Below are 24,879 nucleotides of genomic sequence, written 5' to 3' on the forward strand. Positions count from 1 at the left end.
CGTGGTTAGGGACGAAAACGGTGCAGCTACTCGCAAACAAACCGTTTGTGAGTGGCCGCAACGGCTAAGAGACCATGACCTGCTGCATACATACTGAAATCAGTAAGCTAACAACCCACCATAGTTATCAAGGCGGTGGGTTCCGCATGTGGTTAAATGAAAAAAGAAGTCCTTAGGTTAGTTAGGTTTAATTAGTTCTCAGTTCTAGGGGACTGATGACCTCAGATGTTAAGTCCCTTAGTGCTCAGAGCCATTTGAACCATTTTTCAACTCAAATTAGCAAAAGAACTGGAATTTACTGACAAATTGAACGACCAGCTACGACGGGCGACGCGCACCGCTGTTTATACCACTGAAACAGCAACATAAAACCACACAGCAACTGGGCAGTATGCAGAGTAACACAATCCTTATAACATTAGAAAAATTTCAAAACAGGAAGACAGCCACAAGGGACCCACAAGCCATTCGCCTACAGCAATTCCTACTAACATGAAATAGTGATGTATACAAATTACTCCCACAAATTTTTTACGTCGCACTCACATACATGGGACAGAAGTAAGATGTATGCACTTCTACTCGATGCGACGGTTCTGCAGCATACTATACATAAAAGCACTTCAGACAGCATTGGCTACATTGCGACAAGGCTGTCGCTATTCGCTTTGTAAATTAATAATTTAAATGTTCACAATATAAACACGCTGCAAATCCACGACTATCTTCTTGTGGTAACGGTAATACATTAATAATAAACTTCTCACATTCTCTCACGCTGTTTAGCAGCACAGACGAGACCATCGCCTTCTCACTTGACGCAGTATGCATTCGCCGACCGGACGCAAGTCTCTGCCCACTGCCCACGTGACAGAAAGAGGCAGCCATGCGCCAACCAGCCGACCAAAACCAGCCCTCTCCCCACAGCGTCGTCAGCTTAAATAGCCGAAAAGCGACCAAAGAGTAAACGTGCGGCCGCACGGTCCAGAGTCGATCGCAGAGATCTTACATGAAAACAGACAAGCGACTGGCGCCACGTATCAGTTAGGTGAACTGCTTCTTGTTTTTCCCAGCGAACTAGTTGACGTTTTGCTTAATTCATCCATATAATTTGAAACCACAGTTTACAGTAAAAAGACCAGAGTAACACTTGTATTCTGTAGGAGTAACTGTCAACCTAAATAATGAACCTAATTCAGTTCTTTTTCTTTTTTGTATCCCGTAATGCTTGTTCAGAATCGTAATTTACTGAAAAGAAGAATAGAACATAACGTCACGTCGACGAAGAGGATACCAAATGTGGAGCAAAAGCTCAGATAGGGTAGGACGTGGGAGGGAATTGACCATATTCTTTTCAAATCAATCTTCGCGGCATTCACGTTAATAAATACGGGGAAAACGCAGTAAATCTCAGCCAGGAGGACTAGACGGGGTTTAAACCTACCTCATGACGAATGAGAGTCCAGTGCCACTTACCTCCATGTAAAGTACATCTACATCAACAAATACACTCCGCTAGCCACCAAGAGGTGTGCGGCGGAGGCCAAAATGCGCGCCGAAGTCATATTCCACTCCCTCCACCCCCCCCCCCCCCCACCCCCACCCCACCCCCCTCTGTTCCACTCGCGGATCGCACGAGGGAAAAACGACTGTCTGAACGCCTCAGTACGAGCTCTAATTTCCCTTATCTTTGAATGGTGATCATTACTCGATTTGAAAGTTGGTGGTAATAATATATGCTCTACATCCTCGGCGAAGATCGGATTTCGGAATTTTAGTGAGCAGCCCCTTTCCGTTTAGCGCGTCGCCTATCTGCAAGTGTGTCGCACTTCAAACTTTCTATGAGATTTGTAATGCTCTCGCGATGGCTCAATGTACCAGACACGAATCTTGCCGCTCTTCTTTGGACGTTTTCAATCTCTTGAATCAAACCCAACTGGTAAGGGTCCCATACAGAAGAACAATACTCTAAGATTGGACGAACTAAAATATTGTAAGCAATTTCCTTTGTTGAAGGACTGCGTCGCTTCAGGATTCCATCAATAAACCGCAATGTAGAGTTCGCCTTGCCCGTTACTTGTGAAATCTGATCATTCCATTTGAGGTCATTTCGAATAGTCACACCCAGATACTTGACGGATGTTACCGCTTCCAAAGACTGGGCATTTATTTTGCACTCTTACATTAATGGGGATTTTCGCCTTGTTATACGCAGTAAGTTACACTTACTAACATTGAGAGATGACTGCCAGTCACTATACCACGCATTTATTTTCTGCAAATTCTCATTGATTTGTTCACAGCTTTCGTGTGATACTACTTTCCTGTAGACTACAGCATCATCGGCAAACAGGCTGTCAATACCATCAACCAGATCGTTTATGTAAATCGTAAAAAGCAGCCGACCTATTACGTTGCCTTAGGGCACACCTGAAGTTACGCTTGCTTCCGTTGAAGTCACCCCATTCAGGACGACATATTGCTCTCTGTCTGTTAGAAAACTTTCTATCCAGCTGAATATGTCATCGGATAGACCGTAAGCGCGCATTTTTTGGAGCAAGCGACAGTGCGGAGTCGAACGCCTTTCGAAAGTCGAGAAATATGGCATTAACCTACGAGTCGGCATCTAGAACCTGTTGTATATCATGTACAAAGAGGGCCAGCTGTTTCTCGCATTACCGCCGTTTCCTAAAACCGTGCTGGTCTCTGCAGATAAGCTTCTCAGAGTCTAGAAAAGTCATTATGTCTGAACACAAAATATGTTCCATCATTCTACAGCAAATCGATGTCAGTATTTGGCGTTATGGGGAATTTACTCCATAAGTGGTGGTGAACAGCGGAGGAGGAGGGAACTACCGTGCCTCGAGAAATTTTATGAATGAGACGGAATCTTTACATGAGCTAATGAATAAAACTTTTTACTCCAGTTGATATCGAAAAAGCATTACGGCGACTTTGTCGGCTTTTTCTTACCGATTAGTGTGGATAGATTCTTGAATTTATAGTAGCCTACTCAGCACGCTAGAGAAGAGCGTAAAAACTTAGCCAGCAAATCATTATTTTGTTTCGTTAAAATCACCTAAATCTGGTGCAATTCTGCCTGTATTTGGGTGTAGTTGTTGCACAAAATTTATATGTCGCATACGGTCAAATGATTTCGGCATCTATAGCAGTTTTCAAGGGATCAACAAGTGTAAAGATAACTCATAAAAATGCAAATGAAATCCAAATTACATCTACATTTATACGCAAACGTATCAGCCGCCCACACACACTCTGAAATTGATTTAGCAGTAAATAGCGCATTTTCGTGCTCGATCTGTTACAAAAGAAAACTGATGACCATTTCACAAAAAGGAAAATATCTTTTTCGTTGAGGCAATAATTTTAAAGTGAGGTGTTATTGATCAGACTGCTTTAATGTTTTTAAAGACATTGTTGTGGTTATCTTTAAGGTTACGCAACATGTAGAAATAGTAAGTCTTTATACTTTGTAATCAGAGCTTAACCGCATGTAAGAATAAATTTACGAACACATTTGGAAAACAGTTTCAGGCGTAGAAAGAGTTGTCTATGTTACGCTTAGAAATTGCAAAACCTTCTACAAATAAAGCCACTTAACTATATCCAAAAAGAGAACAAAAATAATTAGAAGCGTTGCGGGGTGCTTGCTCAGGGTAGCTATGAACGGAAATAGACATTCGCAGAGAGCTAACATTGGTAAGTGGAGACCCAGTAGTGTATACTCGATGAATGTACAACAGCTTATGGGAAAATGGATCCCGCGGCCGCTTAATGAAGAGGGCCCTGTTGTAGACAGAATACATTAGTGTGTGTATCCGATCGATCGTCTTAAGTAATGCTCTGCTACAAAATTTCGTCACACAGGTGCTAGTGAGCCATAAAATCAACTATATGAACGAGACGCGTCGATCTCTTCTCCTTTTCCTAAGGAACTATAAAATTTCTTGTTTCGTATGAATTCCACTCTTCCCTTAGGCGATTATCTTCCTTTTTGCTGGCGTATTATTGGCTACGCTGAGTAATTGCTCCTGTGTACGGTTTAAGTGGGTGTTGTTACACCATAAAACTCCTCAGTGTCGGAAAGCAAATGATGAGGTGCAGAGGGTACGGGATAAAGAAAACGTAAGATAGCACCATTTACAGCAGCCTGTAATTATACGTACCACGAGATTGGAATATTTATTCCAATCTCATGGTAAGTACAGTTACAGGCTGTTGAAAATGGTGCAGGATAGTACTTGTTGACCCTTAATTTTTCCAGTTTTATTTTCGTCTTTCTGCACTTTCATCATCGCTTTGACTTTTGTTTTATTCTGTAGGGTGCAGATTTTACTGTGCACCGATATGCAAGTAAGGTGTAAGCTAGACATTCCAGTAGAATATAAATTGACCCGATGATCATTCAGACTGCAATTAAACCACTGTCATGCAGCTATCTTTTCATTAGGCGAAACATATTGTCTAATAAATTAAAACAGCTATACCGTGAACGAGTCAATGGAGTTTTTTTGAAATGTAACGAGTAGGTTCTACATGGAAGGGATTCAAATCGAGATTCACAGTTGATGCAGCAAAGTAATACCGTTTCAAGCTCAGCCGATGTTATACACGTCTCCGTTCAAAAACGTTTAGGCCTTTTTTTTCTATATCTAACTTTACATATGTACGTCCCAAGTGATTGTACAATGCATGGCAAGGTGTACATCATATCAATACTACTAATTACCTTTCGTATTCCATTCGGCTGCTGTGACCGAGCGGTTCTAGGCGCTTCAGTCGAAGGTTCGAATCCTACCTCGGGCGTGGATGTGTGCGATGTCCTTAGGTTAGTTAGGTTTAAGTAGTTCTAAGTCTAGGGGACTGATGACCTCAGATGTTAAGTCCCATAGTGCTTAGAGCCATTTGAACCATTCCGTATTTAGAGAGGGAAAATGACTGTTTATACGCTTCTCTATGTGCCGTAATCACTCTTATATTATTTCTCTACGTGATGTACATGGTGGTTATAACTAAACATTTGCTGCTTGAACCAGTGTTGGCGAAAAACTGTTAGTCTTATGGTTGTCCAACTTTAGAGGAATGACGTTCAGACTGTGCTCTGCAGGATTTGCGTTGTTAGCAGTGTTGGTATCATGACCTGCCGGTAGGCATTACTTTTGTAATCGACATGTGTCTGGAAAAGGTGAGCAGCGCTCTAATCGTAAAACCGTTTTATCAGAACAAGAGATAGTGCTGCTGCTGTTGGCAGGCGTGGACTCATTAAAGGAATACGGAGAGATCTTCTTCCTGCACAGGAGCTGAAGAATGTGGTTCGGAAGACTGAAGCAATTCTCGATTTGGGAAATGCTGCTGGGAGAGGCCGATGGCCGATTGCGCCGCAAATTGTTGAAGGAGCAACCGTTGTCAGGGCTGATAGTGCTGGACGCAGTGTGCGAACTTCAAGCGCTGCACGATCTGTGCCACGACACATCGTCCACCGTTCGAAAAGTGCTGAAAACAGTTGTGAAATGGTGTCTCTAGGGTGGTTCCAGGTTGTCGTGGCTATAGATGGTCGTCACAGTGAGCAACCTTTGTAGCCTGGAACGTAAACATGGCACGCAATAAACAAATGTTACCCTCTCATGCGGTAATTAAAGTGTGTTTCTTTCATTGATTTATTCGTTATTTGTCTTTCGCGTGTCCTTCAAAAAAAAATATTTCCACAAAAGTTTCACTGTCCTACGATCACTCGTTTTCCATAGGGGCCTCTCAAGCAGCGAAAATTTAATTATAACCACCCTGTATATCACGATGGCAGCATAATGGTCGCGCAGTCTTCTTCCAATTCAGTTTCTCAAAATTTGCACTAGGTTTCGCTTTTACACTTCCGCACGGGCTACACCGACCTGCTAGGATCCTAGCAGCGTGTGTCCGAATTAGATGACTGTTGTCATGCCTGCTTAATAACGTCTCCAAATGCTGGATGGAAAAATGCGCCGGCCGAGGTGGCCGAGCGGTTCTAGGCGCTACTATCTGGAACCGCGCGACTGCTACTGTCGCAGGTTCGAATCCTGCCTCGGGCATGGATGTGTGTGATGTCCTTAGGTTAGTTAGGTTCAAGTAGTTCTAAGTTCTAGGGGACTGATGACCTTAGAAGTTAAGTCCCATAGTGCTCAGAGCCATTTGAACCGTTTTTGGAAAAATGCTCCAGAATTAGTCGCACTAACGTCTTGTGTGCAACTGCTGTGCCGATGCATTGGTTTTCCCAGACCACTTCCATCAAATGTCTGTACATCTTCATTTGCATGATTACTCTGCAACTTTCAATTAAGTGCCTAAGGGCCAGATTTATAATATATGAAGTTGTGAGCACGTACTTCGCGCAGTTTCTATCTCTGCTGGCGTGGGAGCAGATATCGAAAGGCACTATGCGCACAGGTAGTTAGGTTTCCCTGTACTATTCTTTTCGGTTCGCTAGAACAGTGACTATAAAAGCAGATGGTATTGAGATATAAAAAAGCTAATTCTGCCTCGATTGATCAAGAAAGCAACTGCTTACAAAAGGTAAGTAGTGGGGCAAACGGACTACAGCGCCACTTTTGATATCAAATTAATTATGCAAATTAATTAAATTGATCAATGAATTACCCCCATCCCCAGATGACTTCATGGGTTTTTCCAGCCGGCATGCGTCCTTTCCCCCTCCCCTCACCTCCCCCCTCCACTCCCACCACTGAAAATGACGGGAAATTCAAATTTTGGTGGGAAATTCAAATTTATTGCCGGGAATATCAAATTTTGTGTGTTCACCTTCAGGGTAGGGGACCATCTGACCTAGTTCGCAGCAGTACCACTACAGGCCACTCCTCGCTCCTCCCCTCTCCCCACAATCTGCTAATTGGCGGGAAAACGACTCAGTCTGTGCTTGGCTGTTGGATAGGACGGATGTAAGTCTTTATTTCGTACAATTAACAGTTTGAGTTGCCATTGATCGAGCACCAGACAACAGCTCCGTCCAGTTTCGTCAATAGCTGCTGGATGTGGAGTGGATATTTTCTCTATTAGTCTAGAATTAGAGAGTTGCTCCAGGCAGTCTAGCCAGTAGCCCTATATGGGAAGGAGGGGTGGTAACAATAATAATAATAATAATAATAGGATATTAAGCTATCACTTAAATACAGGGGTGTAGCCTCCTGGCGATCTGCAAGTGAGTACCTACTGGATGTGGAGAGGATATTTTCGCTATTAGTCTAGCACTAGCGAGTTGGTCCAGCCAGTCCATTCAGTAGCCACAAACGGGAAGGATGGGTAAAAATGATTCAACAGCAAGCTGTCACTGAAGTACACGAGAGTAGCCTCCTGCCAATCTACAACTGAATAGCTGCTTGTTGTGAAAGTCCTGCCCCCTGGCAACATTATCGCATAGGCTATATTTCCACTAAGTATTCTCTCATCACGTAAAAAAACCTGTTCTTATCTGCCATATCCTGCATCACAGGACTAGAATATTAAACTCATTTTTGGCTCCTGACGGAGTGCAGACAGCATACTCTACGTCAGTCATAAGATGCCTCCTCACTTTCGAACTCTCTTGAAGTAAAAAAAATGCCTTGTCACATATGAAGTCTCTCAAGGTAATAGCACAGAGAAGTTGTAGATACCAGGATTATACCACTTCATAAATTCGATAATATAACTGCTTTTATTACAATGATGAGCTTTCCCTGAGTAGGCGGGAGATTGAAATTCCGTTAACAACGAAAAAAACGCCTGATTACTGTTCCAACTCTGAACTCTCACCCTCGCTTCCACCTGCTTGCAGCACAACATTGATATTAAATTGATAGGCTAATTAATTAAATTAATCATGGGGGTCCTTTTGCATATTTAGTAATTTTTTTCCTGCAGTCACGTTATAATCGTCACGTAATCGTTACATATGCTTCGGTGACATGCCTGTACGCTTCCGACAGGCTGGGTAGTCACTTTCTCTGATACCAAAATAGATGGTAACCGTCGTCAAATAGTTGAAGACGTTCGTTTTATGTAGATGGAAATAAGTCACTTAGAATTCTGGTATACTGCTTGCAAGCTTATTCTGCTGAGGCCTCCACCACCGGGTCGCATGTGAACAGTTGCCACTGGGTCGCGAACCTCCGTGCACGCGTCAGGGCTGTACCGCTCCTGGTCGACAATCCTCCGGTCGCCTTGCTGGACAGCTGTTAATGATTCCAGACTCGCAGAAGTTCTATCTTTATCAGGACCGGGCGCTTAAATGTCGCTGGGGTAAATACTAGGATGTTGAACCACATGCATTCATCCCTCTTGCAAACCAAAACGTTCTGAGATGTGTTTTCGAAATGTCCCGGAAACGCTGGCACAGAAAGCAATAACAAAATACCTGTCTACTGAACACCACATCCCAAACGTGTACGACTCTGCAGACATAGGTTCCCTCAGAAAAACTCCCTATAGAAGCGTTCCTATTGACTCCGGCTACATTAGTGGCCAGATGATTCGATAACTCAAATGGGAATCCCTAGAGGGAAGACAATGTTCTTTTCGAGGAACACTATTGAGAACTGACATTTGAAGCTGATGGCCGCCAACATATATTTCACCTAAGAACCACAGAGATAAGAAACAAGAAATTAGCGCTCATAGGGAGGCATGTAGTTAGTCATTCTCCTCACTGTATTTGCGAGTGGAATAGGAAAGGGAATAACTACTAGTGGTACAGGATACTATCCGCCACCCACTGCACGATGGCCTGTGAAGTAAGCATATAGGTATAAATTTAATCTGCCTGTTAAGGTGTCAGTCTGTCCATTTATCGGCACAGAAATCTCACAGAATAATGTTGTCTTTTATTTATTGAGAAAGTAAAAGACAGAACTTCTGCTGATGATTGTCTCTCTCTCTCGTAATCTTCGTATTAACCCCTAATTTTCTCATTGCGGTCACCTCGCGAAATGTATGTGAGAGGCTGTAATATGTTTCCCCTCCCAACTTCCCCTTTCGTCACAGTATTGCTTACGTCCGTATTCTCATGAATCTTCCTGTCTTCGATATATAGCATTTGAATCCACATGACCTCGACAAGTAAGAGATGTCCCCTGGCAAGATACAGGCCCCTGCTAAATCCCTCGAAATCCCACCATGGTCCGACAGCGCTGTTCCATTAATGAGAAGACCATCTAGGCCTCCGCCCATCACTGACAAGGTACAGAGCTATCACAACGAGGAAAACAGCACACTATCATCATCATCATCATCATTATCTTCATCATCAGTTTTCTGCTATATTAGCAGGTCCTTTGCCTCTCCGTTTTCTGCGATCCATTGCTTCTTTCTTAAGGCTGTTGTATGTTGTATCGTCCATCACGTCATCCAGTATCAGAAATATCTTGCTTCCTCGCTTCCTTTTCCCTTCTTCTTCTTCTTTCGTTTCACCCTCTTTGGGGGTACGATGGATCAATCATTTCTTTGTGCGTTGTTCTTTTCTTAGGGCCCAGTACTTCATCATTCTTTCTGATCTTCTTTTCCTCTCTTCTTCCGAGATGAAGGATTTGGACTATTATGTATATTTGTCTTGGAACCTTATGTTTTCATCTTTAGTAATTAATTTAGCTGTTCGATCGATAAGTGAATTTTCTGAAATCTTTAATGCTACTAGGACTTCCTCAGTTTCTTTCAACCAGTTGGGTTTCGTTTTGCGGTTACGGAAAAAGTCAAAGATATGTTTGGTTAATCTGTTGGAATTCATTCTGAGAAGATGACCATAAAAATTTATCCTCCATTTTCGCTTAGTATCTGAAAGTTTTTCAGTTTTCTTGCACAGAGTTTCATTTTTGATGTATATAATTTTATTGTCTCAAAATTTTGGTCCTATAATTTTTCTTAAAATTTTTCTTTCCTTTAGCTCAGGTTTCTCTATACGGCGTTTGAAATCCATGTTCAGTGGTTCTGCTGGATGCAATGCTTCTGGCTTAGTCACTGTCTTGTAGAGTGTAATTTTGACCCCCATGAAAGGGGGTTTTTATCAGTCTGTCATTCTCTCTTTATATATGCCTAATCCAATTTCTTTTTCTTCTTTTTATTGCGTCTAGTAACTGTCTGTTCTTTCCCACTCTTCTCAGTACCTCTTCATTTTTTACTCTGTCCATCCAACTCATTCTTTCCATCCTCCACCATGTCCACATCTCAAAAGCCTCCAGCCTTTCTCTGTCTTTCTTCCTCAAAGTCCATCTTTCAGCGCCATACAGAAGAACACTCCATACAAAACAGTTTATGCGTCTTTTCCTCAGTTCTCTGTCCAGACTGCTGTAGAAAATTCTCCTTTTCTTACAAAATGCCTCTTTTGCTATTGCTTTCCGTGTTTTAATTTCTGTGGTACACTTCCAGTCGGTGTCTATCCTGCTTCCAAGATAATTAAAATTTTGCACCTGTTCTAATATTTTTTCATTCAGCATAATTTTTATTTCTTTATTTCCTCCTAGTGCCAATACTTTTGTTTCCTTTGTGCTAATGTTCACTCCATAATTTTTTCTATTAGCTTCAATGGTGTTCACTAAATCCTGTAATTTTTTTTCCCCTGTGGCTAGAAGGACCATGTCATCAGGAAACCTCAAACACTCTTCTTCCCCCAATTTCTACTCTTTTTTCATCTAAAGAGCATTGGTCAATCATACTTTCCAAGTAGAGGTTGAAAAGGGTAGGTGACAGACAGCATCCTTGTCTTACTCCTTTTCCTAGTCCGATCCAGTTTGTACTTTCTCCTCTCACTTTAATTGAGGCTTTTTGATTCAAATATAATGAGTTTACAAGTCTTCTGGTTTTCCAGTACATTCTTTTTTCCCCTCATTATAGTCGCCAGCTTGTCCCAAGCGACGTTGTCAAATGCCTTTTCTATATCAATGAAGCATATATAGAGGTCTCTTCCTTTTTCAATAAACATTTTCCCCAAGATGCCTAGGAGCCCTATCGCATCTCTGGTGCCCGTTTCCGTCTAAAGCCAAAGTGCTCCTCACCAAGATTCTCCTCCGTTACCTTTTAAAGTCTCTTATTAATTATTCTTAACGTCACTTCGGCTCAAAATGGCTCTGAGCACTATGCGACTTAACTTGTGAGGTCATCAGTCGCCTAGAACTTACAACTAATTAAACCTAACTAACCTAAGGGCATCACACACATCCATGCCCGAGGCAGGATTCGAACCTGCGACCGGAGTGGTAGCTCGGCTCCAGACTGTAGCGCCTAGAACAGCACGGCCACTCCGGCCGGCAACATCACTTCGGCTGCATGTGAAATGAGGCTAATTGTACTGTGCTCACTGCATTTCTTCGTTCCTCGTTTTTTCGGTAATGGAATCATTACTGTTGTCAGGAAATTCTCGGGTCATTAACCACTGTCATATGGTTCAAATGGCTCTGAGCACTATGGGACTCAACTGCTGTGGTCATAAGTCCCCTAGAACTTAGAACTACTTAAACCTAACTAACCTAAGGACATCACACACATCCATGCCCGAGGCAGGATTCGAACCTGCGACCGCAGCGGTCGTGCGGTTCCAGACTGTAGCGCCTTTAACCGCTCGGCCACTCCGGCCCACTGTCATATATTTTATTAGATAACCTCAATAATTCTCTTATTCCATCTTGGTTCAAGCATTTTAATATTTCTCCCAGTATCGCATCTGTACCTAATGCTTTTCCATTTTTCATTGCAGCTATAGCAGACTTTACTTCTTCCATTACGATCGTTGGTCCTTTCTCGTCATCACTTACACTGTTGAGTGATTCAAGTTCCAGAGTTTCTGGTTTACGATCTGTGTCATATAGCTCCTTTAGATATTCTTCCCATCTCTGGAGGTCATCGTCACAATCTTTGTACACTACCTCTCGGTCTTTACTCAGATTTCCGTAGTAGCACTTCCTGCTCTGTTTTGATTCCATGTCATAGTCTTTACTCTGTTGTATAGTAAGTCGTATCTTCCCTTCCTGTCCAGTCCTTCAACTGGACTAACATACAGGAGGAATTTCATAACCATGTATAATATACATGGACTGCACGAAGAAATTTAGAAGTAATACCACCTACAGTTCATCGATATTGAACGACTGACTATAAATATCCCTCCTGTACATGAGCTCATGTCCTTTATCGTATTCCTATGATTACCATGCTAGAAATACGACAGTGTAGTAGCGTCAGAGTTTTTGTTGGTTGCACAGTGTCTCTCTCCTCGTTATTTTGTAACACACATCTGAATAAAACTACGAACTACAAAATCTTAGCTAACGTCACATGGTAGAAAACTCAATATGAGTAAGATTTTACCGCATCTCTCTCTTCTAACATATCAGGAAACAAATACCATCTGGGTGTTGAATTGACCATATGTGGTGATCCCATTAAATATACTGTACATGTACTGGTCCACTAGAGAAGATGTCCAGTGATCGAAGTTGCTTCCGCAAACCTTTGTAATTTTTTATTACTTGTACTGGAGAAAGACCATATCAACTATGAATCATAAGGAAAGGGCTCTTCTGTTGTTGTTTCATAAACAGTTTGATAAACATTTTTTTTCTGTGACACTTCGAAGCAGTGAATGACTACAGCTATGTACACAGCCAGACATTTTATTTTTCTACTATAACTTCGAGGTTACTGTCAGATGCTAAACCTACATTAACATGTTTCGATCCATTGTCTCCCATATAGGTAAGAAAAGGGGGTCACTACACTTTTAACTACCCAGTTTCAACTACTTTTCAAGGTCTAATAAGTACAAAATGAGGTGTAATACACTTTCAACTACCTAATTTCTTAGCTATTTGGTGTTGAGAAGCGGTTGAAACTAGGCAGTTGAAAGCATAGAGAACTTCTTTTCTTACCTATACGAAGGAGATAGCCCGGTGATTCTAACCAATTCCTCCCCCAACCTTAGACACTGCTGGGGACTACGATAATCAATAATGTATCTCAGCTTATTCCCCAGCATTGTCATCAGTTTTGGGGTGGAGCCTCCTCACGGAATTAGTTGCTCTGGACACAGCGGCAAATAGTCGTGCTTATCGTGTATGCTTCTGTGAAGACTGTAAGGTAGGAGAAGTAATGGCGGAAGTAGAGCTGCGAGGAGAGGTCGCGAGCCGCGCTGGGATAGCTCAGTTGCCGGCACAGTAGCTTAGCGCGTTCAGAGGTCTCGCCGCATGCAGCGATCAATTTGCAGAGTCACGTGACCTCTGTTCAGACCAAGGGCCGAGAGCAATAACGACCAAAATGAAGGGAAAAACAAAAAAACAAAAAAAAAAAGGTTGGTAGAGCACCCGCTCGCGAAAGGCAAAGGTCTCGAGTGCGAGTCCCTGTTCTGCACACAGTTTTAATCTGCCAGGGAGTTTCATACCAACACACATTCTGCTGCAGTTTGAAAAATTCATTCAGGCGTTTGGTTACTTTTTTATTGGAGAGAATCACGAATTCTGACACAAAAACTGAGAGACTGGATGCGAGAATTAGCTTTGTATCAGCAGCTACAAAAACATTCTAGAGTATTATCGGACGCTCATAAGCGAAAATAAGCAGCATTTTGTTCGAAAACGTAATGGAATTTCTGACATATCACATTCTGATGGTTTCAATATCATTACTACTGAAGAAGATAAATAGTACTTGATCAACCAACGGTTTAAACGACGGCCACGATTCATGCATGTATCAGTGACAAGCCACTTGAGGATATTTTTTCCCCTTTATTGTTATTTAAACACATTTCAATAAGGTGGGCTAGCAGCAGCATTCTACGCTGCTCTTCAGCCACAAGTTTGACAATGAATATACAAAGAAGACACATAAGATACTGAACAAAGTGGCGGGCAAAAAACAGTAGACACAGAAACAAATAACACGAAGCCGTTCACACTCGACGAAAAACACACTAAAAAACTGTAGGCACTGCGCACAGACATTGACGACGTAGACGATACAGGTGAACCAAGGAGTGTGACGGCGGAGAACGCTAAACCACATGCACGATGGCACACACACGAGAAACTGATGGCGATGATCTCCGGCGCGCGAATGTCCACTTAACGTGTGCGAGCCTGGGGACCTGCCGAGAGGGGAAGAAGGGGGTGGGGGGGGGGGGAGAGGGCAGAACAAAGATGCCAATGGCAGAGGAGATGGTAGGAGGAATGGAGGTATGGGGGTAGGGGAAGCCTGGGGGAGGAGTGGGGAGAAAGGGAGGGGGAGGGAAGGGGGAGAGAAGGGAGAGAGGTTGCCCTAAGGAAAAAACACAGGAAGTGGGAGGGGAGGATCAAAGTTTATAGGAGGGGTAGGTGGAGGGGAGGAGGGCATCATCAGGGAGGGGGAACTGGCGGAAGCCACACTGGGAGAGCGTAAGGAGGGTGGAGAGATGGAGAGCAGGTAGGACGTGGAAATACAGGTGCGGCAGCGGACGGGGGTGGGAGAGGATGTGAGAGACAAGCGGGTGAGGGGGATCTAGTTCACGGGAGGTGAATAGGATCCGTATCCGTTGGAGGAAGAGGAGGAGGTGGGGGAACGGAATAAGATCGTACAGGATCCGCGGGGAGGGAGGGGAGACGGATACGATAGGCGAGGCGGAGAGCATGGCGTTCATTGATTTGAAGGGATTTGTAGCCACTTGAGGAAGAGAGAAGAGCGTATGAGCGAGCAGTAGCAGCTGATAAATGGCGAGAGCGAAGTGAATATGAAGTTCAACAACTACAACATAAATTTTACACATAAATACATTTGCAATAAGCATTTTATAGCTTCATAGTTACAGTCAAGGCTCGAGGTCAGTATATCGTAGATTTTGCAGTTACTAGTTCCGAGAGAAGCTCCCTGTATAAAGGCTATTGGAATCAGCAACCAATTTACAGAGACGAAATTGCAGGCTGCTATCGTTCATTCATTGAGATAGTAGATTAATGTCAGCATTAAGCGGTAATGACGCGGTAGAAAGACTTCCTGTGGTGCTTGCGGTAGTGAGCAGTTTCCTGTAGCGCCTACACTGGCATATGCGTCTGGGAAAGCGCAGGCTACAGGTGTCAGTGAAATTCTCGTCAAATCACGCGTTGAGCCCTTTATTGAAGCATTAGTTTATGCCACACTAGCATAAAATGTGGGAACTTTTAGAAGTGCTTGAGTTATGATTGAAAACTTTTTAGGAAAAGACCTCCTGTATTTTCTTTGCAGGCATGAATTGTACGAAATCAATTTTAAAAGTGTCTTTAAGGAAGAGATGGACTGTAGAAACACAGGTTCGACTACGTCTTTAAAAAAAAATCAGAACGCTTTGTCTCTAATCGAAGTTAATAAGTTCCAGACTGGAATACAGTACAGAAAAATTAAGGAACGCTTGCAAGAGAGTTAGCGCAAGTTGCGATCGCAGTTGCAACAAAGTTTTCGTTTTCATGTAAGAGTTTTACATGTACTGTAAAATGTTTACCGACGACAGTTACACTGAATTTGACAATCCTGCTCATGTTGAAGCACCGACTTAAAAAAATGGGTTGTTGGTATCTCTCGACAAAAGATTACCAGGATGAACACTACCACAGAGCATGAAGAGGAGAAAACAGAGTTGTTTATCAAGTGGAAGCACTTCATAAATGCCCGTGTGAAACAGTTTTCCAAGTCACACTGCGTTTGAAAATCAAAAGTACGTTCGGATGATGTTTGAGACCTCTCTGGTCTAAGGTTATCGCATCTAGCTACGGCCCAGGAGTACCGTACTAAGTCTACGAAGACTGGAGAGCAGAACTGATTGTGTAGAATACATATCAGCAACGAGATTGAATCCCTTGACAATGGTGTGAACTGATTGTCGTCAAGGGTACTGTGATGTTCAAGCCGCTTCAGCAACGCCTTGAACTGTCGCAACAATGGCGCATCAACAGGGTGAATGTAAAGTGTGCCCAGGAGGGATGGTATTGGCTGTATACTCCGTGTTTTGCGGCTCCTGTCGCGCTATGTCCCGAGATAATCAAACAGAAGAGGAGACTCCTTTGCTGTGTATGGGATGTAAATATCTTAAAAGTATTTCATCAGGCTTTGTTTCGTAACTAGGCCGGAATTCTAAGCAAGTTGAATCAGATTTTGCGGTTTCAGCATGTGTTGCACTACTCGCGCTCCTAACTGACTACTAGGTTCCTGGTAAATTACCAGTATCTTTGGAAACATGTATCAGCTTGCCGATGTAACGGGCTGGATTCTGTAAGAATGAGCTTCGCATGATCGCTCCACACCGAACTTCTTCCCGACTTCTCTCCCTTCCAATGTGGAGTTTGCGATGAATGGAGTTCTTTCCGTGTACCGCTTTGATCGTTATTATAAATCTGTACATTTTCCATGGTGTTCATTAAGGACATTGGATCCTCGCGAACCTAGTCACATCTTTCATTCGCGTCACAATCTGTATTCCAGGCTTCAGTGGTTACACATTTTGTTGTTGCCCGTGAGCCAAGATGGTGCCTCCGTTTAAACCATGCAACCCATCCAAGGACAGATCCAGTGAATCGAGTCAGTCCTACTTCTCTGGCCTTTTTCCAAACCCCCAACCACGAATATCCTTGTAGTGTAAATTAGCGCCTAGAAATTGTCAAGCACATGAAGTTATGAGCGCTGGCCTTCCTACCCCTTCTCTACCTCGTGACGTAAATACCGCAGATGATGTGTGATTTGCACCATACCATATCTTTTCTGTACGGAATGCAATTGTCTCCTTTATCTTGTCAAAAGACATATCACTCCACTTCTTTCTCTTCGATGGGATTGGCAGATAATCAGACGAGTGGCTTCTGTCACTTCGTAACAAGTCTTCGTCACTATCAGATTCTGGATCATCCACAAGTACTTCACAATCAGGGAGGTCTTCTTCTTCTTCGTATTCATATACTTCAATATAGACTATTCTATTTCCGTGATGTGTATTATTACCACTGGTTGCCACTGTTTCAACTACCACATTGATTATGAACGAATCTGCATTTCTCTTCTTTACTGTAATTTCTGTGGATCTTCTTTTGTGTATGTAATGGCTAACATTTATGCTCACTATATTTGCAGGATTCATTCTAACACCGAAACGTTGACAGTGAGAGTAAGGTGACGCGCTACGAAATCGGTTACACCACAAACGGATGCAACGTGGACGGGAGTAGGGAGGGGGGGGTTGATATTATACAGGTTTCCCTGCTCTTATGCGTAAAGGCTGTCTGATTCCCCTAGATGTCAGGTGACCTACGGAACGGCGCGGCGTGTGTCGACGATAGTACACATTGAAAATAACTACAGTAGCTGGAGGAACACTGTTCACGATGATTACAGTTACAAAAGTCACGATATCATTTTAGGTTTGGTCCAATGTGGGTGGAAAATCTCAACAAAAAAATGGTTCAAATGGCTCTGAGCGCTATGGGACTTAACATCTGAGGTCATCAGTCCCCTAGAACTTAAAACAACTTAAACCTAACTAACCTAAAGACATCACACACGTCCATGCCCGAGGCAGGATTCGAACCAGCGACCTTAGCGGTCGCGCGGTTCCAGACCGAAGCGCCTAGAACCGCTCGGTCACAGCGGCCGGCGGCTTGGCCACGCCGGCCGGCGGAAAATCTCATCTTCTGAGCTTACAGTGTAACTGGTGATAGCACTTAGTTTATAAATTTTTGTAATCAGCACCTCAAACATATTCATACAAATCTCAACTCAACTGCAATTGCTATCGCAGCTTACGATAAGTCCCTTATTAAATCAGGTCGATGTGTCACGATTTTGTCCGAAGTAGTTTGAGAGAACAGCTATCGATGAAGGATTATAACTAATCTGTGTATGGCTTTTAGCATTCGGGTTGTCATGTGGATTTACAAAAACTGAAAAATCATTTATGGTTCCTGTCTACTGAATGTTACCCTTGCTTTCTTTGATTCTAATTTGTCTTCTGTTTCTGAAATGAAAATTGTCTATGTATTGAATCATAAGACGGAAACATCATACAAAAATGTTAAAGTAGTAATCGAGCAAATCACGTCAATAATGGGATCGAACAATATTTTTAGTAGATTTGACTTGAGTGACGAATTTCTTAAGACAGATTTTTTTTTAGTGATATGAATATGTAGATTCCTTTGATTCATTAAACCTATTCAGTAAACACGTGAAGGAATACAATAAATTATTTACAGAAATCGAGAAATATAAGCCGTGTGTGCTTCAGATTGTATCCGAATATAACCGTAAGTCTACGGAGCATAAAAAAGAGATTTTATCAAAGAGTCAAGAGCTGTAAACAAATATATGATGCTCTCATGAGATTTGCGTCACAGGTATTATATATAGCAGTGTTGTATATTGAATTATTTAAGACAGCACAACGGATTTAATAATGAAATGGAAAGTAACTAGTTAATCATCTAAACGAGGTAGCCACGTAAAAGTGTTAATAGATTATCCCACCGTGAGATAAGAGTGTCAATACCTTCATAAAAGAATGCTTGCAATTACCTACCAAACAAAGATTGTACCAGACGTGGACCTCACCGTCCGAAGCAAATCGAAGGCCAAGAATGTCTTTCTTCACGGCTACAACAATATGGAGAGAGACCGGGAATGTATGGAGGATATATAAGAGCTTCCAGCGAAGTTTCTGCAGCGTACTCGAAACAACCTTGTCAACAAGTGGACCCCCTCCATTCGTGGCCGTCTATTGAGTTCGGACGAGGAGCTGCACGCTTAGGTACAATCGTGGCCTTGTAGGCACCCACAGACATATTTCCATGAAGGCACTGGCCGTCTTATCTAGCAGTGGGACAAATGTACACATACGAAAAAAAGTTTTGCATCACCTCGATTCCGAGAGTTCCGGAACCTTCAGAGGAAGTGGTCCAGATTGCTGTACACACCGTTACATCTAATACCCAGTAGCATGTCCTCTTGCATTGACACATGCCTGTATTCGCCGTGGCATACTGTCCACAAATTTATCAAGGCACTGTTGGTCCAGATTGTCCCACTCCTTAACGGCGATACGCCGTAGATCCCTCAGAGTGGTTGGTGGGTCACTTCGTCCATAAACAGCCCTTTCCAATCTATCCCAGGCATGTTCGGTAGGGTTCATGTCTGAAGAACGTGCTGGCCACTCTAGTCGAGCGATGCCGTTATCCTGAAGCAAGTCATTCACAAGATGTGCACGATGTGGGCGCGAATTGTCGTCCATGAAGACGAATGCCTCGCCAATACGCTGCCGATATGGTTGCACTATCGGTCGGAGGATGGCATTCACGTATCGTTCAGCCGTTACGGCGTCTTCCATGACCACCAGTGGCGTACATCGGCTCCACATAACGCCACCCCAAAACAGCAGGGAACCTCCATTTTGCTGCATTCGCTGGACAGTGTGTCTAAGGTGTTCAGCCTGACCGGGTTGCTTCCAAACACGTATCCGACGATTGTCCGATTGAAGGCATATGCGATACTCATCGGTGAAGAGAACGTGTTGCCAATCCTGAACGGTACATTCGGCATGTTGTTAGGCCTATCTGTGCTGCGCTGCGTGGTGTCGTGGTTGCAAAGATGGACCTCGCCAAAGACGTCGGGGACTGAAGTTGCTCATCATGCAGCCTATTGCGCACAGTCTGAGTCGTAACACGATGTCCTGTGGCTGCACGAAAAGTATTATTCAACATGGTGGTGTAGCTGTCAGGGTTCCCCCGAGCTATAATCCGTAGGTGGTGGTCATCCAATGCAGTTGTAGCCCTTGGGCGGCCTGAGCGAGGCATGTCATCGACAGTTCCTGCCTCTCTGTATCTCCTCCATGTCCGAACAATATCGCTTTGGTTCACTCCGAGACGCCTGGACACTTCCCTTGTTGAGAGCCCTTCCTGGCACAAAGTAACAATGTGGACGCGATCGACCGCGGTATTGACAGTCTAGGCATGGTTGAACTACAGACAACACGAGCTGTGTGACTCCTTCTTGGCGGAATGACTGGAACTGATCGGCTGTCGGACTTCCTCCGTCCAACAGGCGCTGCTCATGCATGGTTGTTTACATCTTTGGGCGGGTTTAGTGACATCTCAGAACAGTCAAACGGAGTGTGTCTATGGTACAATATCGACAGTCAACGTCTATCTTTAGGAGTCCTGGGAACTGGGGTGATGCAAAACTTTTTGTGATATGTGTATTAACAGTTATGGCGAATACTTTTTAAATAATAAAAAGTTTACGTACTTGTTCCATCTGTTTCGTTTTCATTTGACCGCCCCTTACATTTCAGTAAAATGTTTTTGAAATAAATAGTGAATGAGATTCCTTTGTGATTTTTCGATTTTTTTTTCAAACGCAGGGGCCTAAGGGCTCTGTTTTTTCTCTTCCCATGGAACCGAAAATGCACACAAGTCATTTCTTTCGCACTACGGAACCAAGTTAGGTGGTAGCACAAAGAAAAAGAGCCGCTCTAGGCAACATGCATGGTTGTTAAGACACAAAGGAATTACAGACATTAGCTGCCATGAGAAATGATTTATATCATTGGGGCAAACTAGAAATTTGTGGCGGTCCGGGTTTCGAATCCGAGTCTCTTCACTAGGCCGATACGCTGACCGCTACGCCATCTGGTCACAGTGGTCTCCACAATCCCACGGAATACCCTAGAACGCCTCCCGTCAGAGCAAATTCTCAACTTGTACCACACACTACTGATGTAGTGCCCCTACTCATTAGCCTCAATACTCGCGGCATCTTATTGGTTCGTGTAAGAGTTCGAGATTGGTGTGCATCTGCAATGTGTGGCTATTTTCTGGAAGGTAACATTGTTCTACAGCTGCCTGGTACTATAACGTCTTATTATTTGCTATTAGTGACTGTTTCGACAGATTAGCCGTTATCAGACACATGAGTTACTAGTGAATAAAGCCCACCATGACGAAGCTACGCGAAAAACACTCGGCGGCCTTTAAGCTTTGACACAGCTTTGTCATTGCGGAACTTGTGTACTCTTAATTCGTGTGTTTCACAATGGCTAATCGACCTGAAGTGCCGGTACCAACAAATAAAAGGACCTTATAAAATCAGCCAATTGTGGAACAATGTTATCTTTTGGAAAAAAATATATATCGGCTGAGAATCCACGAGCAGTAGAATATTTGTGTGACACCTTGCTTTCTGCCGTGGTGTCGACCGCGACATCCGCGTCGCTGGGAAACCCCGGAGCTGGCTGTGGCGCCAGCAGCAGGCAATTTGCCAGGCGCCGTGCGTGGGCGTCGCCTGTGGATTCCCGGGGCATTGTCGCGGCCGGCGTCGTCCGCGTCCTTTTGTCGCGCGCAGCCCTGCCGAGAGGTGCGCCTGCGAAGGAAGCGGCAGACTTCCCGCGAGACACGCGTACGCTCGGCGCACAGTTGAAAGCTCGCCAGCTGCAGGTGGGAACGCAATGTCAGGGACGCCGTGCGTTTCTTGCATGCGTTTCGTACTTCCCTTTAATCTTAACGTAATGACTTGAGTAACATGAATATCTCTAATTGTAAGAGCGTGTTGTGCATGACTGACTCGTCTCATGTTAAAAGAGGTTGTCACAGGCTTAAAAAACGGAGAGAGTCGTTGCTTTTGCAACATACAATTTCTTCGCGACACGTGTTGAAATTCTGAGCTGTATAACGTCGAGTATTTTCACCCCTGGTCTAGGAGTTAAATGTGGACGTTCAGCATGCCGCGCGGGATTAGCCGAGCGGGCTCGGGCGCTGCAATCATGGACTGAGCGGCTGGTCCCGACGGAGGTTCGAGTCCTCCCTCGGGCATGGGTGTGTGTGTGTGTGTGTTTGTCCTTAGGATATTGTAGGTTAAGTAGTGTGTAAGCTTAGGGACTGATGACCTTAGCAGTTAAGCCCCATAAGATTTCACACACGTTCAGCATCATTTCAAAATTCATTTTTACGATCTACCATATTGGGCCAAGTATAAGCTGCAGTTTTTTTCCCGAAATTCAGCCACAAAATATGAGGACACGGATTATTTGTGCGTCCTTACGGGTACATTTTCGCACCATAGTATCTTCAACTGCAGCGGTAGTTCTCTGGAGCAACAGTACTGGTGGTGTTTAGAAATTAGCCGTTGTAGATGTAAATGAAGTAACAACGTAACCGTCTTTTGTTGTTGATCTTCCATCAGTTTTTAGCAATACTGAAATTTGACGTGCACGTAGTTTGCAGGTGTCGTAAATTATGAATATTGCTTTAAGAAATGTTTCCATATGAACTGGATATTGGGAAAGGTACGGTAAAGTGGCCGGGGCGGGAAAGGTGGCTATTGGATATTTCTTGCCTTGAGCAGTGCTGCTTCCTGCTGAGAAGTTGTCAGACAACAAATATAAGTTTCCTTTAATTTACGTCTATGTTCACAAATTTTTTGTCAACAGATTACCGGTTTCGGTCTTTAATGACCATCATCAGATTTGCAGCAAAAGTGGGAAAAACATAAATACACTCGCAAACTGTATACAGCTTAAGAACAATACATAGACCATAATGAAAAGTAGTACTGACAAAATTTACATTTGTGCGCTTTAAATATGAAGAGGCATACCTGTTTCATAAAAGCAAAGGCCTAATGTACTGCAGCCATAGTGGCATCGTCAAATGGTAAATGCGGAATCAGCAGCAGCATCGTTAAATACGTATAAATCACATCACGTGCACGAGTCATGTTGTCAGTAGATCTACTGTTTAAAAAAAGCTGCCGTACACTAGCCACAAGATGTTTGTGTTGTAAGTTCACCAGACGTGGCTAATGTCGGCATACACTAGTTTTCAATAATTAATTGAAACGGTGAAAATAAAGATGGGATACAATAGTTGAAGTCTGTTATAAGCATTGTGCTCAATGCTTACTTTGCTTTATTTGACTACTTTACTCCAATCACTGCACGCCTCTGTTATATATAGTGTGTTGATAAGTTCACCTAGTATTGAGTGCATCACATATTTACTTGGTTTTCATACGTTTTACGCATGACTCTAGTATGTTCTTGTTCCTTCTCCATTCATTTCATAGAATGCATTAATCAGATAATGTGGATCATCCATTGTTACCGAATTTTATCATTCTTTTGTTGCAACGGAGTGTCGCAGGGTACGAGGGGCCCTCTACCGGTCACGTTCTACATCTACATCTACATTTATACTCCGCAAGCCACCCAACGGTGTGTGGCGGAGGGCACTTTACGTGCCACTGTCATTACCTCCCTTTCCTGTTCCAGTCGCGTATGGTTCGCGGGAAGAACGACTGTCTGAAAGCCTCCGTGCGGGCTCTAATCTCTCTAATTTTACATTCGTGATCTCCTCGGGAGGTATAAGCAGGGGGAAGCAATATATTCGATACCTCATCCAGAAACGCACCCTCTCGAAACCTGGCGAGCAAGCTACACCGCGATGCAGAGCGCCTCTCTTGCAGAGTCTGCCACTTGAGTTTATTAAACATCTCCGTAACGCTATCACGGTTACCAAATAACCCTGCGACGAAACGTGCCGCTCTTCTTTGGATCTTCTCTATCTCCTCCGTCAGACCGATCTGGTACGGATTTGATGAGCAATACTCAAGTATAGGTCGAACGAGTGTTTTGTAAGCCACCTCCTTTGTTGATGGACTACATTTTCTAAGCACTCTCCCAATGAATCTCAACCTGGTACCCGCCTTACCAACAATTAATTTTATATGATCATTCCACTTCAAATCGTTCCGCACGCATACTCCCAGATATTTTACAGAAGTAACTGCTACCAGTGTTTGTTCCGCTATCATATAATCATACAATAAAGGATCCTTCTTTCTATGTATTCGCAATACATTACATTTGTCTATGTTAAGGGTCAGTTGCCACTCCCTGCACCAAGTGCCTATCCGCTGCAGATCTTCCTGCATTTCTCTACAATTTTCTAATGCTGCAACTTCTCTGTATACTACAGCATCATCCGCGAAAAGCCGCATGGAACTTCCGACACTATCTACTAGGTCATTTATATATATTGTGAAAAGCAATGGTCCCATAACACTCCCCTGTGGCACGCCAGAGGTTACTTTAACGTCTGTAGACGTCTCTCCATTGATAACAACATGCTGTGTTCTGTTTGCTACAAACTCTTCAATCCAGCCACACAGCTGGTCTGATATTCCGTAGGCTCTTACTTTGTCAGGCGACAGTGCGGAACTGTATCGAACGCCTTCCGGAAGTCAAGAAAAATAGCATCTACCTGGGAGCCTGTATCTAATATTTTCTGGGTCTCATGAACAAATAAAGCGAGTTGGGTCTCACACGATCGCTGTTTCCGGAATCCATGTTGATTCCTACATAGTAGATTCTGGGTTTCCAAAAACGACATGATACTCGAGCAAAAAACATGTTCTAAAATTCTACAACAGATCGACGTCAGAGATATAGGTCTATAGTTTTGCGCATCTGCTCGACGACCCTTCTTGAAGACTGGGACTATCTGTGCTCTTTTCCAATCACTTGTAACCCTCCGTTCCTCTAGAGACTTGCGGTACATGGCTGTTAGAATGGGGGCAAGTTCTTTCGCGTACTCTGTGTAGAATCGAATTGGTATCCCGTCAGGTCCAGTGGACTTTCCTCTATTGAGTGATTCCAGTTGCTTTTCTATTCCTTGGACACTTATTTCGATGTCAGCCATTTTTTCGTTTGTGCGAGGATTTAGAGAAGGAACTGCAGTGCGGTCTTCCTCTGTGAAACAGCTTTGGAAAAAGGTGTTTAGTATTTCAGCTTTACGCGTGTCATCCTCTGTTTCAATGCCATCATCATCCCGTAGTGTCTGGATATGCTGTTTCGAGCCACTTACTGATTTA

The sequence above is a fragment of the Schistocerca piceifrons genome, chromosome 5, assembly GCF_021461385.2.
Source record: "Schistocerca piceifrons isolate TAMUIC-IGC-003096 chromosome 5, iqSchPice1.1, whole genome shotgun sequence".
Lineage (NCBI taxonomy): Eukaryota > Metazoa > Arthropoda > Insecta > Orthoptera > Acrididae > Schistocerca > Schistocerca piceifrons.